General features: G+C 43.6%; 1 protein-coding gene across 4 annotated transcripts in view; it reads left to right on the forward strand.

The window, feature by feature from the left end:
* The first annotated feature begins 880 nt into the window (after positions 1-880).
* LOC110486007 (N-acetyllactosaminide beta-1,3-N-acetylglucosaminyltransferase 2) overlaps positions 881-16,624 on the forward strand; it is a 19,724-nt gene continuing 3,980 nt past the window's right edge. Inside the window, exons 1-2 of one of the 4 annotated variants that reach the window (XM_021557289.3) lie at positions 881-1,064; positions 16,278-16,416. The gene's annotated coding sequence lies outside the window, so the exon portion shown is untranslated. Of the gene's footprint in view, positions 1,348-14,156; positions 14,367-15,514; positions 15,650-16,277; positions 16,417-16,624 lie in introns of those variants that run through there. The other 3 variants (XM_021557290.3, XM_021557291.3, XM_036940663.2) reach the window with 3 other exon arrangements.

Raw genomic sequence — 16,624 nt, forward strand, 5'->3', positions numbered from 1 at the left:
TGCAATGCTGCTGGGTGCATGCATGCTCAACAGTTTCCTGTCTGTATGGTCCATCGCCCAAAGGGCTTCCAGCCAACATGACACAACAGTGGGAAGCATTGGAGTCATTATGGGCCAGCATCCCTGTGGAACACTTTCAGTACCTTTGTAGAGTCCATGCCCCAGCAAATTGATGCTGTTCTGAGGACAAAGGGTGGTGCAACTCCACATTAGGAAGGTGTTCTTAATGTTTTGTATACAGTGTATATACTCTCTATCTACCCATAAAGATACAAACAACACATTTAATTATGGCGTCCACATATGAACTTGGAACCGCAAGCTCATAAAATAGATGGTAATCACAGTGGAGCTTTTGGTTCTGTAAAGGCAAGACAGAAACGCAGGTTGACATTTATTGTCATGAATCTTGCCCTGGAGGCAGAACGGAGCGATTTACGCTAACTGCGCCAGCTGCAAAGTAACACATTGGCCTAGTGGGGTCGCCAATTATTATTTTTAGTGTTATAGGTGTGGTTAAGGTTAGAGTTAGTTTTAAAATCCAATTATATTACTTTGTGGCTGTGCGAGCTATAGTGATCACTCTGTAGAGCTGCCTCCAGGGCAAGATTCATGACAATAATATACAACCTGCGACAGAAACACTAATAACCGAGTTGACTTGGGGGAGGGTGACATGAGGATGTGGGTTAGTCATTGTCGGTGATCCTCATTAACAAACAACATTAACTGAAACAATATTTGAAGCCATGTATACTATGCATTCAACTGAATTCACGCATTTCATTCTGTCTCTGTCTACTTGTATAGCGAGGGAAATGAAAGTGCTCTACTTTTGTTTTACAATATGAGAAATCTAAATGACATGCTCTCCCAACATATTCAGTAAAGTACACAAAAAAAGGAAACACGCTGCCCCTAGTTAATATCAAAGGGTACGTCACATAATTCAAGGAGGAGTCGTGCCCCTCAAACGTTACGCTAAGAAAAAAATACGAATATTATTATTTCTCCCACTGATCAGAACGCAGGCTGGAATTTTCCTCTTCCTGAAAATGCGGAGGGTGAGTAGAAGTCGAGATCAGAGAGGAACAGACCCCGAACGTTACTATGGCGTGTTCTTTCTCTCTCATTTTGGCAAGTCCTGGACTTTCTCTTTACACAGGACTTCTACTGTGATCTATGAAATATTAAACTAACATGGATTGCTTATAGTGAGCATAGGCGCCTCACTCTAAAGTTATGTTTCTTGTAACTTTTTGCGGAAAAGGAGTATATTCATATAGACTCGTTTTGTAGGCTGTGGGCCAAAATGTGGCTCCTTGGATTGGAAACTTTGCTATTCAGGTAAAGTACAGCAACCAGGTTTAGAGAATACATGCTGTTTAACCGTATTGGTTAGCATATTATAACTTAGAAGACCATTAATTGCGTTTGAGTCCTGCTGCTATAGCAAACATTATATTAGATTGTAATATTGCAACGCCACCATAGATAGCTACGTATGCCAGATAGAAAAACATATGAACGTTATTAATTTTGCTTCCATCAGTTTTGCTCCTATAAATACGAGTATTTGATCAATGTTAGATTATATAATGAATCATCATTGTTTCTAGGGGAAAGATGACTTAGTTAATCACCTGTAATGAACATAGGAACTGTTGATAATTACTTCATAATGGGTCGTTCAATGTCATTTCATCAAGCCATGACATCCGCCATCTCATATTGTTCAGAAATTGTTTCTGTAGTTAGAAACCGATAGGATTAGCATTCTTGCAACATTATTTTGTTGAAATATAGTTTGATCTCTGATAAACCAAGCTAATTAATTGCGACCAAATGGGCCCTTTTCATATAATGTTCTATAAATATAGTGACTTACATACGAAAATAATTTAGTATTTGAAACAGTGGCCAAGAACATAAGTATTCAGACCCTTTGCTATGTCCGCCTGTCGTAAATTCAATTGATTGGACATGATTCAGAAAGGCAGACACCTGTGTAGATAACGTCAAATAGTGCATGTCAGAGGAAAAACCAAGTCATGAGGTTGAAGGAATTGTCCGTAGAGCTCTGAATCAGAATTGTGTCGAGGCACAGATCTGGGGAAGGGTACCGAAAAATGTCGGCAGCATTGAAGGTCCCAAAGAACACAGTGGCCTCCATCATTCTTAAATGGAAGAAGTTTGGAACCACCAAGACTCTTCTTAGAGCTGGCTGCCCGGACAAACTGAGCAATTGGGGGACAAGGTCCTTGGTCAGGGAGGGAACCAAGAACCCGATGGTCACTCCGACAGAGCTCCAAAGTTCCTCTGTAGAGATGGAAGAACCTTCCAGAAAGACAACCATCTCTGCAGCACTCCACCAATCAGGCCTTTATGGTAGAGTGGGTAGATTTTTATTTTATTTATTTCACCTTTATTTAACCAGGTAGGCTAGTTGAGAACAAGTTCTTATTTACAACTGCAACCTGGCCAAGATAAAGCAAAGCAGTGCGAAACAAACAACAACACAGAGTTACACATGGAATAAACAAACATACAGTCAATAACACAATAGAAAAAAGTATATATACAGTGTGTGCAAATGAGGTAAGATAAGGGAGGTAAGGCAATACATAGGCCATAGTGGCGAAATAATTACAATTTAGCAATTAAACAGCGGAGTGATAGATGTGCAGAAGATTAATGTGCAAGTAGAGGTACTGGAGCAAAAATTTAAATAAATAACAGTATGGGGATGAGGTAGTTGGATGGGCTATTTACAGATGGGCTATGTGCACTGATCTGTGAGCTGCTCTGACAGCTGTTGCTTAAAGTTAGTGAGGGAGATATGAGTCTCCAGCTTCAGTGATGTTTGCAATTAGTTCCAGTCATTGGCAGCAGAGAACTGGAAGGAAAGATGGCCAAAGTAGGAATTGGCTTTGGGGGTGACCAGTGAAATATACCTGCTGGAGTGCGTGCTACGTGTGGGTACTGCTATGGTGACCAGTGAGCTGAGATAAGGTGGGGCTTTACCTAGCCAATACTTATAGATGACCTGGAGCCAGTGGGTTTGATGACAAATATGAAGCGAGGGCCAGCTAACGAGAGCATACAGGTCACAGTGGTGGGTAGTATATGGGGCTTTGGTGACAAAACGGATGGCACTGTGATAGACTGCATCCAATTTGCTGAGTAGAGTGTTGGAGGCTATTTTGTAAATGACATCGCTGAAGTCAAGGATCGGCAGGATAGTCAGTTTTACGAGGGTATGTTTGGCAGCATGAGTGATGGATGCTTTGTTGCGAAATAGGAAGCTGATTCTAGATTTAATTTTGGATTGGAGATGCTTAATGTGAATCTGGAAGAAGAGTTTACAGTCTAACCAGACAACTAGGTATTTGTAGTTGTCCACATTTTCTAAGTCAGAACCGTCCAGAGTAGTGATGCTGGATGGGCGGGCAGGTGTGGGCAGCGAACGGTTGAAGAGCATGCATTTAGTTTTACTTGCATTTAAGAGCAGTTGGAGGCCACGGAAGGAGAGTTGAATGGCATTGAAGCTCGTCTGGAGGTTAGTTAACACAGTGTCAAAAGAAGGGCCAGAAGTATACAGAATGGTGCTCGCCTGCATAGAGGTGGATCAGAGAATCACCAGCAGCAAGAGCGACATCATTGATGTATACAGAGGAAAGAGTCGGCCCGAGAATTTAACCCTGTAGCACCCCCATAGAGACTGCCAGAGTTTCGGACAACAGGCCCTCTGATTTGACACACTGAACTCTGTCTGAGAAGTTGTTGGTGAACCAGGTCAGGCAGTCATTTGAGAAACCAAGGCTATTGAGTCTGCCGATTGTGGTGATTGACAGAGTTGAAAGCCTTGGCCAGGTCAATGAATACAGCTGCATGGTATTGTCTCTTATCGATAGCGGTTATGATATCGTTTAGGACCTTGAGCGTGGCTGAGGTGCACCCATGACCAGCTCGGAAACCAGATTGCATAGTGGAGAAGGTACGGTGGGATTCGAAATGGTCGGTGATCTGTTTGTTAACTTGGCTTTCGAAGACCTTAGAAAGGCAGGGTAGGATATATATAGGTCTGTATCAGTTTGGGTCTAGAGTGTCTCCCCCTTTGAAGAGTGGGATGACCGCGGCAGCTTTCCAATCTTTGGGGATCTCAGATGATACGAAAGAGAGGTTGAACAGACTAGTAATATGGGTTGCAACAATTTCGGCGGATCATTTTAGAAAGAGAGGGTCCAGATTGTCTAGCCCGGCTGATTTGTAGGGGTCCAGATTTTGCAGCTCTTTCAAAACATCAGCTATCTTGGTTTGGGTGAAGGCGAAATGGGGAAGGCTTGGGCAAGTTGCTGTGGCGTTGCAGGGCTGTTGACCGGGGTAGGGGTTGAAATTCTCAATTATCGTGGATTTATCGGTGGTGACAGTGTTTCCTAGCCTCAGTGCAGTGGGCAGCTGGGAAGGGGTGCTCTTATTCTCCATGGACTTTACAGTGTCCCAGAACATTTGGGAGTTTGTGCCACAGGATGCAAATTTCTGTTTGAAAAAGCTAGCCTATGCTTTCCTAACTGCCTGTGTATGTTGGTTCCTAACTTCCCTGAAAAGTTGCATATCGCGGGGGCTATTCGATACTAAGGCAGTACGCCACAGGTGAACCAAGGGCTATATCTGTTCCTGGTTCTACATTCTTTTGAATGGGGCATGCTTATTTAAGATGGTGAGGAAAGTACTTCTAAAGAATAACCAGGCATCCTCTACTGACGGGATAAGGTCAATATCCTTCCAGGAGACACCGGCCAGGTCGATTAGAAAGGCCTGCTCGCTAAAGTGTTTTAGGGAGCGTTCGACAGTGATGAGGGGTGGTCGTTTGACCGCAGACCCATTACGGACGCAGGCAATGAGGCAGTGATCGCTGAGATCCTGGTTGAAGACAGCAGAGGTGTATTTGGAGGGTAGGTTGGTTAGGATGATATCTGTAGTGTCTTAACACTTAGTACTTATTGATGTAATAAGAAAGACTTCAAGCAATTGAACTGGAGCTTCACATTTACTCAAACTAGTTAGTACCAGAATAACATAGAACAACACTGCGCATAACCAAGGGTGCTCCATCCTTAAAGGGGACATCAGTAATTAACAGAACATAACATTCCTTCTCTTATACAATCAGAGTTACTTTTACCAAACCACAACTGAAACATTTCCCAGAACTTGTTGTAGTTATTTTGCATCTTTTAATTTGAACTTGAACAGTTCGTTTTTGTTTGTTTATAAGTCTAGTCTGTCTGGTGGACGGTGCCTTCGTTCTGGGTAGCGTCTCAGATTGTCTGGAGGCTCCTGAACATCCTCAGTGTGTGCTTGTTCCATTATAGCGTCTGCTATAGCAGCACCTTCATCAACACGTCCCCTTCTTTCAGCCTGGGGTCTCTCTACTGCCCCACCGTCCTCTACAGTTCCCTGTGTGTCACTCTCAGGAGCTCTCTGTGCCTGTTCTCTCTCGATTGTTGTGCTGTTTTCCGTGGAATGGATTTGGTTAATGTGACGCCGCCACATTATGTATGGGCTCACTTGAACCTGGTAAGTTCTGGGTCCCGTTTGTGTGTGTACGGTCCCTCTTGTCCATTTCCCTCCTCTTCTGTAGTCTCGCACCATCACTTCCTGTCCTGTTTGGAGATGGCGCTCCTGGCCACCGGAGAGCATCTTGGCTTGTTTGTTCAGCACTTCATTACGCCTGTTTGGCTTCATGATGTCCAGCTGTGTGCGGAGAGGCCTCCCGAACATCAGTGCGGCTGGGCTTTCATTTGTCGTGGGGTAGGAGGCCAGGAACTTGGCCAGTTTTGTTTGCAAAGTCCCTTCGTCTCGTTTTGCTGCACGGAGTCCTTGCTTTAGGGTTTGCACAAAGCGTTCTGCCAACCCATTGGTGGCAGGGTGGTACGGAGCTGAGGTTGAGTGTTTGATTCCATTTACTGACATGAATCTTGTAAACTCATCACTTACAAAAGCTTGCGCGTTGTCACTTACCAGCTGCAGCGGCAAACCGAAGCGTGCAAACGTTGTTCTGAGACACTCTATCGTCTGAGCTGAGGTGGAGGAGTCAGTGCAAAACACCTCTGGCCATTTGGAATGGGCATCAACTATAACCAGAAACATGTGCTTTTCAAAGGGACCAGCGTAGTCCACATGAATTCTCTGCCATGGCTCTGCGGGCCATTCCCATGGGTGGACTGGGACAGGAGCAGGCATGTGAAGGGTTTCCAAACATCCGCTACAGTTCTTAGAAAATATGGCAATCTGTTGGTCCAGACCTGGCCACCAGAAGTGGCTCCTTGCGAGCAGCTTCATTTTGACAATTCCAACATGACCTTCATGTAGTTGCTGCAAGACTAGATGTTGGCATTTCTGGGGTATCATGACTCTCATTCCCCATATCAAACATCCTTGGTACATTGTCATTTCGTTTCTCCGCTGGAAATACGGAGTCAGCTCCTTTCTGCCAGTAGCTGGCCATCCTGACATGGTGTAGGTGTACACTTGACTTGGTCACATCTTTCCTTGTCTCCTGTTTGATAACTGTGCTTGTGACCGGTAGGGCCTCGAGCTGAGCGGTATGGAACATGTCCACTGCATCCACCCTCCTTTGTCTTTCTCTTGTACACGGCAGTCTGGATAGTCCATCTGCATTTGTGTGGAGGGATGACGGCTTAAACTCAATGTCATGCATATGACTGGCAAGGAACAGGGCGTATCGCTGTAACCTGGCTGCTGTCATTGCCGGAATGCCTTTCTTTGGACTGAAAATGGAAAGCAACGGCTGGTGATCTGTAACCAGTGTGAAACGCTTGCCATATAGGTATGCGTGGAATTTCTTGACGCCCCACACTAGTGCCAGTGCTTCTTTGTCGATTTGTGAGTAGTTTTTCTCTGCATCATTCAATGTCGTGACGCAAATGCAACTGGCCTCTCTGACCCATCTTTCAGTGTGTGTGTGAAAGGACTGCCCCTAATCCATAAGGGGACGCATCACAAGCCAACTTCACTGGCATTTCAGGGTCGTAATACATCAGGACCTGTTCAGATGCTATGAGCCATTTTGCCTCCAGAAATGCATTTTCACACTGCTCTGTCCACCACCATGTCCTATTCTTTTCCAGGACCTGATTTAGAGGCTGGAGTACTGCTGAAAGGTTTGGGAGGAATCTTCTGTAGTAATTGATCAGTCCCGTGAAAGATCTCACTTCTGTGATATTTTGTGGTCGTGGTGCCTGTACCACTGCCTCGATTTTGTCCTGTGTTTTGTGCAATCCATTGCAGTCAATCTCATGTCCACAGAAGACAATCTTGTCTTTGAAGAACTCACACTTCTTTAAGTTTGCCTGTAGACCATACTCTTTCAGTCTTTTCAGGACCTCTTCCAGGTTAGCCAGGTGCTCTTTGTCGGTGTGTCCTGTTATGATCATGTCATCCAGGATACACTGGGTTCCTGGGATTCCTTGCAAAATCTGGTCAACAGTTCGTTGCCAAATGGCTGGGGCTGATGCAATGCCAAAAACCAGGCGGTTATACCTGTATAGACCTTTGTGTGTGTTTATTGTCAGGTACTGTTTGGAACTCTCTTCAACCGGTAGCTGCAGGTAAGCCTGTTTCTGATCGATTTTACTGAAGTGTTTCCCACCAGCTAGTGCAGCAAAGATGTCATCCAGACGTGGTAGGGGGTATTGGTCCACATGCAACATTGAATTCACAGTTACCTTGAAGTCCCCACACATTCTAACAGACCCGTCTTTCTTCACAATAGGAACTATGGGTGTGGCCCATTCGCTTCTGTCCACTTTCGTCAGGATCCCTGTATCCTGCAAGCGATCGATTTCCGCTTCCACCTTTGGTCTCAGGGAGTATGGAACAGATCTGGCTTTGCAGAATTTTGGGGTTGCGTCATCTCTTAGTACAAGTTTTGCTGTGAAGCTTTTACTGTTCCCATCTGATCACTGAAAACTGTGTTGTATTTCTTTCGCAAGTGTTCCAGTGTTTGGTCTGTGCCTTTCTCTTTGGACTGGAACGTGTGGAGCATTTTCAAGTCACTCCAATTCAGCTTTATTTTTGAAAGCCATTCCCTGCCAAATAATGGGGGGCCAGTTCCAGGCACCACATACAGCTGTAATTGCTGTGTTTGCCCCCCATAATGCACTCTGACCTGCAACGCCCCCATTGGGCTCAGTCTCTCTCCTGGGTATGTCTTCAGCAACACATTTGTGTTCTTCAGCTTGATAGCCTTAAAGTGCTCATTGTAGACAGTAGTGGAAATTATAGACACTGCAGATCCTGTGTCCAGCTCCATTTTGAGGGGTTTGCCTTCGATATCTGGTGTCACCCATATTATGCTACTGCTGGGAGAAGTCACTGTGTTTAACTCCATTGTACCAATTAATCGTTCATCTGAATCACTGCCACTGTTCTCTGCTAGTGCATTCACAGACCCTTTAATTTTCTCAGTTTTCCTGTTGTGACTGAATTTTGCTTTGCATGCTCTTTGAATGTGCCCCCTTCCACTGCATTTGTGACAAATTTCGTCTTTGAAATGGCAGTCCTCTGCTCTGTGACCATCTCTGTCACACCTGTTGCATTTTTCGGCCACACGGGGGCGCTGTCGACTGCGTGAACTTGTGCAGGGAAATTTGTGACAGGTCAGTACTTCTTTTACTTTGCAACTCAAATGCATCTTTAATCGCGATTTCCATAGCCACAGCAATTTCAACAGCCTTTGCAAATGTGAGCTCTGATTCTGTGAGCAAACGTTTTTGAATGTGTTCATGTTTCAGTCCACAAACAAATCTATCCCTTAATGTGTCATTTAGGTTCTCTCCCAACTGGCAATGTTCAGACAGTTTCTTCAACACTGCTACATATGTACTAACACCCTCCCCCTCATTCTGATCTCTCTTGTGGAAACGAAAACGTTCCGCGATGAGGAGTGGTTTAGGTGATAGGTGATTTTGCAATATCTCCACAATCAAGAATGTTTTATTTGAGTGCTTCAGAGGGGCAGTCAGATCTCTTAGCAAACTGTATGTTTTTGGGCCAATTAAACTCAACAACGCTGGTACTCTTTTGTTATCAGCAATGTTGTTTGCAATGAAGTACTGTTCCAGTCGTTCAATGTAAGTTGCCCAGTTTTCTTGCGTGTCATCAAACACATCTATTTTCCCGATGCTAGCCATTCTCTTTACCTCCGGCTCCACGGGTCTTTGATCTGCCGCCTCGTTCTCGTCAGCTCTCCCCTCGTCTTCACTGCTTGCTAGCTGTTGTGCTACAGGGTCAAAATCTTCCTCTCTTCCTACGAACTCCATCTGTATTCGTGATGCACACTGCAGGTAATCATCCTCGTCACCATTGTAGTGTCTTAACACTTAACACTTAACACTATTTATGTAATAAGAAATACTCTGAATACAAGCAATTGAACTGGAGCTTCACATTTACTCAAACTAGTTAGTACCAGAATAACATAGAACAATACTGCGCATGACCAAGGGTGCTCCATCCTTAAAGGGGACATCAGTAATTAACAGAACATAACAATATCTATGAGGGTGCCTGTGTTTATGGATTTGGGGTTGTACCTGGTAGGCTCATTGATAATTTGTGTGAGATTGAGGGCATCAAGCTTAGATTGTAGGATGGCCAGGGTGTTAAGCATGTCCCAGTTTAGGTCACCTAACAGCACGAGCTCTGAAGATAAATGGGGGGCAATCAATTCACATATGGTGTCCAGGGCTCAGCTGGGGGCAGAAGGTGATCTATAGCAAGTGGCAACAGTGAGAGACTTGTTTCTGGAAAGGAAGATTTTTAAAAGTAGAATCTCAAATTATTTGGGCACAGACCTGGATAGTAAGACGGATGTCTGCAGGCTATCTCTGCAGTAGATTGCAACTCCGCCCCCTTTGGCAGTTCTATCTTGTCGGAAAATGTTATAGTTAGGGATAAAAATTTCAGGGTTTTTGATGGCCTTCCTAAGCCAGGATTCAGACACAGCTAGGACATCCGGGTTGGCAGAGTATGCTAAAGCAGTGAATAAAACAAACTGAGGGAGGAGGCGTCTAATGTTAACATGCATGAAACCAAGGCTTTACGGTTACAAAAGTCAACAAATGAGAACGCCTAGGGAATGGGAGTGGAGCGAGGCACTGCAGGGCCTGGATAAACCTCTACATCACCAGAGGAACAGAGGAGGAGTAGGATAAGAGGCTATAAGAACTGGTTGTCTAGTACGTTCGGAACAGAGAGTAAAAGGAGCAGGTTTCTGGGCGCGTTAGAATAGATTCAAGGCATAATGTACAGACAAAGGAATGCTAGGATGTGAATACAGTGGAGGTAAACCTAGGCATTGAGTGACGATGAGAGAGGTATTGTCTCTAGGGACACCATTTAAACCAGGTGAGGTCACTGCATGTGTGGGAGGTGGAACAAAAGGGTTAGCTAAGGCATATTGAGCAGGGCTGGAGGCTCTATAGTAAAATAAGACAATCACTAACCAAAACAGCAATGGACAAGGCATATTGATATTAGGGAGAGGCATGCGTAGCCGAGTGATCATATGGTCCAGTTAGTCGCTAGGCGGGCTGGAGACACGGCGATTCAGACAGCTAAGCGGGCCTGGGCAAGCAGGCTAGCAGAAGGGCCTTAGAGGGACCTCGTGCGGTTACGTTGGTAGACCAGTCGTGATGGATCAGCAGTGCTCCGTGTAGAAAAGGGTCCAGGCCAATTGGCTAAATAGGTATAGTAGCCCAAGAAATTGGCTGATGGACCCCTTCAGCTAACAGTCCGATATGCTCTAGACAGCTACCGGGCCGCGGCTAGCAGATGGGCATTCAGGGGACGTCACGACGGAGGAGCCTGTTGAAAAACGCCCTCGGGCGGATTACGTCGGTAGTCCAGTCGTGATGAATCGGCGGGGCTCCGTATTGGCATTAAAAGGGGTCCAGGCCAATCGGCAAAATAGGTATTGTAGTCCAAGGAGTGGCTGATGGACCTCTTCAGCTAGCCGGAAGATGGGCCTAGCATAGGCTAGCTCCAGGCTAATTGTGCTTACTACGGGACAGAGATGTTAGCCAGGAGTAGCCACTCGGATAGCAGCTAGGTAGCTGCGATGATCCAGGTGAAAAGGTTCAGAGCTTGCTGTAGGAATCCGGAGATATGGGGAAGAAGATGTCCAATATGTGCTGGGTTGAATCGCGCTATGCAGACTGGCAGGAGTTGTCCGGGCTAAAGGTTAGCTGATGACCGCTAGCAGTGGCTAACTGACTACTAGCTAGTACTTTCTGTTGGGGGTTCCGGTTCTAAAGTAAAGAAAATAGCAGATCCATACCACATTGGGTGAGGCGGGTTGCAGGAGAGTATGTTGAAGTTGAGGTTAAGAAAAATGTTTAAAAATATATGCGAAGAAAAAATATATATACACGGGACACGACAAGACGAAGACAAAGATGCCTGACTGCTATGCCATCTTGGATTTTTTGAGAGATGGGAGCCACTCAGTAAAAGGCACATGACAGCCCGCTTAGAGTTTGCCAAAAGGCACCTAAAAGCATGGTGGTGGCAGGATCATGCTGTGGGGATGGTTTTCAGCGGCAAGGACTGGGAGACTAGTCAGGATTAAGGGAAAGATAAATGGAGCAAAGTACAGAGAGCTCCTTGATGAAAACCTACTCCAGAGTGCTCAGGACCTCAGACTGGGGCGAAGGTTCACCTTCCAACAGGACAACGACCCTAAGCACACAGCCAAGACAACGCAGGAGTGGCTTTGGGAAGTTTCTGAATGTCCTTGAGTGGCACAGCCAGAGCCCAGACTTGAACCCGATCGAACATCTCTGGAGAGACCTGAAAATCTCTATGCAGCAATGCTCCCCATTCAACTTGACAGAGCTTGAGAGGGTCGTTGTGGGAGAAACTCCCCAAATACAAGTGTGCCAAGCTTGTAGCATCATACCTAAGAAGACTTGAGGCTGTAATCACTGCAAAAATGTGCTTCAACAAAGTACTGAGTAAAGGGTCTGAGTAAAGGGTCCGTTTTACAATTTTTATTCATTTGCAAAAAATATATAATTATGGGGTATTGTGTGTAGATTGATGAGAGAAAAAAAACGATTTAATCAGTTTTAGAATAAGGCTGTAACGTAACACAATTTGGAAAAAGTCAAGGGGTCTGAATACTTTCCAAATGCATTGTAGATGAAGGGGAAGAGACAGGTTAAAGAAGGATTTTTAAGCCTTGAGACAATTGAGATGTGGATTGTGTATGTGTGCCATTCAGAGGGTGAATGGGCCAGACAAAATATTTAAGTACCTTTGAATGGTGTTTGCTAGTAAGTGCCAGGCGCACAGGTTTGTGTCAAGAACTGCAACCTTGCTGGATTTTTCACGTTCAACAGTTTCCTGTGTGTATCAAGAATGGTCCACCTTGCTAAGGACATCTAGCCAACTTGAATCAACTGTGGGAAGCATTGGAGTCAATATGGGCAAGCGTCCCTGTGGAATGCTTTCAACACCTTGTAGAGCTTTTTTGAGGGCAAAAGGGGATGCAACTCATTATTAGGAAGGTGTTCCTAATGTTTTATACACTCAGTGTGTGACCAGTATAGTCTACAAAGGGCTCAGTCTGTGTTTTCATTGAATACCTGATTGCTAGCAGTTGCTCATCTAATAGCATAGCATGCATTAGGAGGAGGGGGAGAGAGAGGCAGTCATTTCTGGATATATGGAACACTAGGTAGAACCATTGATTGAAACAGTTATTTGGGACCTAATGGGATTCCAAAGGGAAATTCACCATAGAAACCAAATGGTTATGAAGTGATACTGTCAAAATCCTTTTGTCTGTTGCATATTCTTCACTGACAGGGTAAGTAATGGTTCAGAGGGAGACGCTTGGACATGTGCTGGGGAGGCCACACACACACACACTGTACACTCCAACTGTACACTACATCCATCTCAAACGTGTTGCTCCATATGTAGGCCTATGACTAGTCTCACAGCATCTGTGAAAAGAGACTAGCTTATTAGTAATTCAATGTTTTCCTTTTGTATTTGATGAGGGAGCATTGAGAGGCACTCTATTCTCCATTATCTCCATTTATGACAATCCAGAGCCAACCAAAGTAACCATAAAAATCTACATCATTCACATGTGTATATTTCTCTCCTCATACCAAATGTCCTTCGAGTTAACAGTTAGCATGCTCATTCAATTGTCACTTTTACATCAGTGGCTTACATCACTAGAGGTCCATAGTAACCTTTGAAATCTATATCATTCACATGTCCCCTTACATATTTATTTGGACAGTGAAGCTACACTTAAAATGTGGCTCTAAATTCCAGCATTTTTGGATTTGAAATCAAATGTTCTACATGAGGCGAGAATACAGAACATCACCTTTTATTTGAGGTTATTTTCATATCGGTTTTACCGTTTTAGAAATGAAAGCACTTTATGTATCTAGTCACCCCCCCCCCCCCCCTCCCCATTTGAATGTATCATAAGCATTTGGACAAATTCACTTCTAGTGTATTTCCTTTAGTCAAAAGTGTAGTATTTGGTCCCCTATTCATAACATGTAATGACTACATGAAGCTTGTGACTCTACAAAGTTGCTAATGGTAAGAGTTAGCATGTTTTTGGGGGCATGACCTTTGTGCATCTGTAACTTTCTCATTATTATTCAGGATTCACGATGAGCCGTAATCATGGTAGCATCCACATTAATGCAGAAGTGTTCAGAAACATATTATTTTCTTATTTACGATTTTAAAAAAATAACTCAAATGACCATACATTATTTACCATTCATTTCTACCGGTCACAACATCATCTGAAACACAACAACAACCAAAAAAAAAACGGAAAATACATCCAACACGTTTGTAGAGTCACAAGCTTGACGTAGTCATTGTGTGCCAGGATTATGATTTGATTTATTAGGATCCCAACTAGCCGACAGCAATGGCGACAGCTAGTCTTACTGGGGTCCGACAAATAACGAAGAAGACATTACAGACAAAAGACTTTACAATTTGCATACATTCAAAAACATGAACATGTCGTGCGTGTGTGTGCGCATCTATCAGTTCCACATACTGTACATGGCAGTACATGCACACAACAAGTAGGTCACATGGGGGAGAGACGTCGTGCTGTGAGGTGTGGCTTTGTTTGTTTTTTTGAAACCAGGTTTGCTGTTCACTTGCACCATATGAGATGGAAGGAAGTTCCTTGCACTCATGGTTCTGTATAATACTACATGTTTCCTTGTATTTGTTCTGGACCTGAGGACTGTGAAAAGACCCCTGGTGGCATGTGTGGTGGGGTAAGTGTGTTTGTCAGTGCCGTGTGTAAGTTGACTATGGAAACAATTTGGAATTTCCAACATGTTCATTTTCTTATAAAAACAAGAAGTGAGTCAGTCTTTCCTCAACTCTTATATTGGTCCAAAATACTAACCTTTTGACTAAATGTAATACATTATAAGTGAATTTGTCGAAATACTTGACACCTTAAAATGTGCGGACTAGAGACATAAAGTGCATTTATTTCTAAACAATATAAGAGATATGTATGAAAATATCCCCACAAATAAAAGGTGACATTCTGTACTGTTGCCTCATATAAAACATTCAATCTCAAATCCAAAGTGCTAGAGTATAGAGCCACATAAAAAAAATGTAACTTCATTTTAGATGATGTAACTTCTAAATACTTAGATGAGTGTATGTATTTCAAACCTAATGTCCTTCAAGTTAGCACTTCTCACTTTCTTATCAGTGGCTGGCCTGTTAAGTCCTGTTGATATCACACTGCTGAGTCACCTGTGCTTCAGTAAACACGTTTTTCTGATGTTTAATTATGGGGGGCCCCCTCTCAAATAGTTAAATAAAGGTTACATTTTAAAAAATAAATACAAATAAAGATGTTTATAAAGATGTCTCTATCTGTGTGGCCTCTCCAGCATGTGCCCAAGGGCCTCCCTCAACCATTACTTAAAGTTTAATGACTGACCATATGAAGTAAACTAATGATAGACTATGTAACGATTTAGTGGACTATGATGTGGTTGTTTATTTTATGTTACATCGTATTTACTTCATCAGTTTACTTCATTGAGTCCAATATTACTACTTAATGACACATATATATATATATACGGTGGGACAAAAAAGTATTTAGTCAGCCACCAATTGTGCAAGTTCTCCAACTTAAAAAGATGAGAGAGGCCTGTAATTTTCATCATAGGTACACCTCAACTATGACAGACAAAATTAGAAAAAAAATCCAGAAAATCACATTGTAGGATTTTTTATGAATTTATTTGCAAATTATGGTGGAAAATAAGTATTTGGTCACCTACAAACAAGCAAGATTTCTGGCTCTCACAGACCTGTAACTTCTTCTTTAAGAGGCTCCTCTGTCCTCCACTCGTTACCTGTATTAATGGCACCTGTTTGAACTTGTTATCAGTATAAAAGACACCTGTCCACAACCTCAAACAGTCACACTCCAAACTCCACTATGGCCAAGACCAAAGAGCTGACAAAGGATACCAGAAACAACATTGTAGACCTGCACCAGGCAGGAAGACTGAATCTGCAATAGGTAAGCAGCTTGGAATAGGGTACCATTTGGGACGCACACTATTCTGCCACTGCAAGTGAGTGGGGTGGGGTGGGGTGGGGTGGGGGGGGGGGGTCATTTTCGTGACTCGGCATTCAAAGCTCAACTTGTCTGGTTAGATTTGACAGTTTGTGAGTATCATGCTGCTGCTGAACACACACACACAGCAGAGCAATATTTTGAATTACTGTAGCCTAGCTCTCTGTCTAGTTTTGTTTATAAGAGGTGCAATGCCAATCAGCAACCGTAATTTCCTAAAAGGCTAAGATTCTTCCGTCTACTTTCACAAGTAAGAAACTCTGAGGTCAAAGGTACAGGATTCCATTGCTTTCAGTAGATGATCTACAGTGACGGTTCTAGTAACTACAGCAACACCTCTGTTGTAACCAGGTTCTTTGGAGGGATTTGTAGTTCTTTGTCTGTGTGTTATTTTTTGGAGGGATAGGGTAGGGCTTAGCTACAGTAGGGAGCGTATAAGCATGGCTAATTGCACTTTGGTTTGCGCAAGCCCTTTTATAACCCCTTGAGAAAAAGCTTGCCCTTCTGGGAGAAAAACCGCAGTGTTGTTGACATGCTGTGTGCTTGTGTCTTTTTTGTTGTTTGTTTCCAGGTGGCTGCTGCAGGAACACCAGTCCTGTTTCAGTTCCCCTTTCTAGAACCTTCTCCCATGCAGGAGACCCACATGGGCTAAGAAGGTCTGGGCCGGGACCACAGGAACAGCCTGACCAGTCATTTCCTGCTAGTCACAGGTAATATGCTAGATATCATTTGATAACAGCGGGAGGAACTAAAAGTGATTACAATGGCTCAGTGGGTTGGATCATGGTGTTTGAAACACAGAGCTGTATTTTTTATTTTTAAATTGTATTTATTTAACCTTTTATTTAACTCGGCAAGTCAGTTAAGAGCTAATTCTTATTTACAATGACGGCCTGTTTGTTCACCCTCACTTCCAAA

This window comes from Oncorhynchus mykiss, chromosome 13 (genome assembly GCF_057628025.1).
Source record: "Oncorhynchus mykiss isolate SJ-2025 chromosome 13, ASM5762802v1, whole genome shotgun sequence".
Lineage (NCBI taxonomy): Eukaryota > Metazoa > Chordata > Actinopteri > Salmoniformes > Salmonidae > Oncorhynchus > Oncorhynchus mykiss.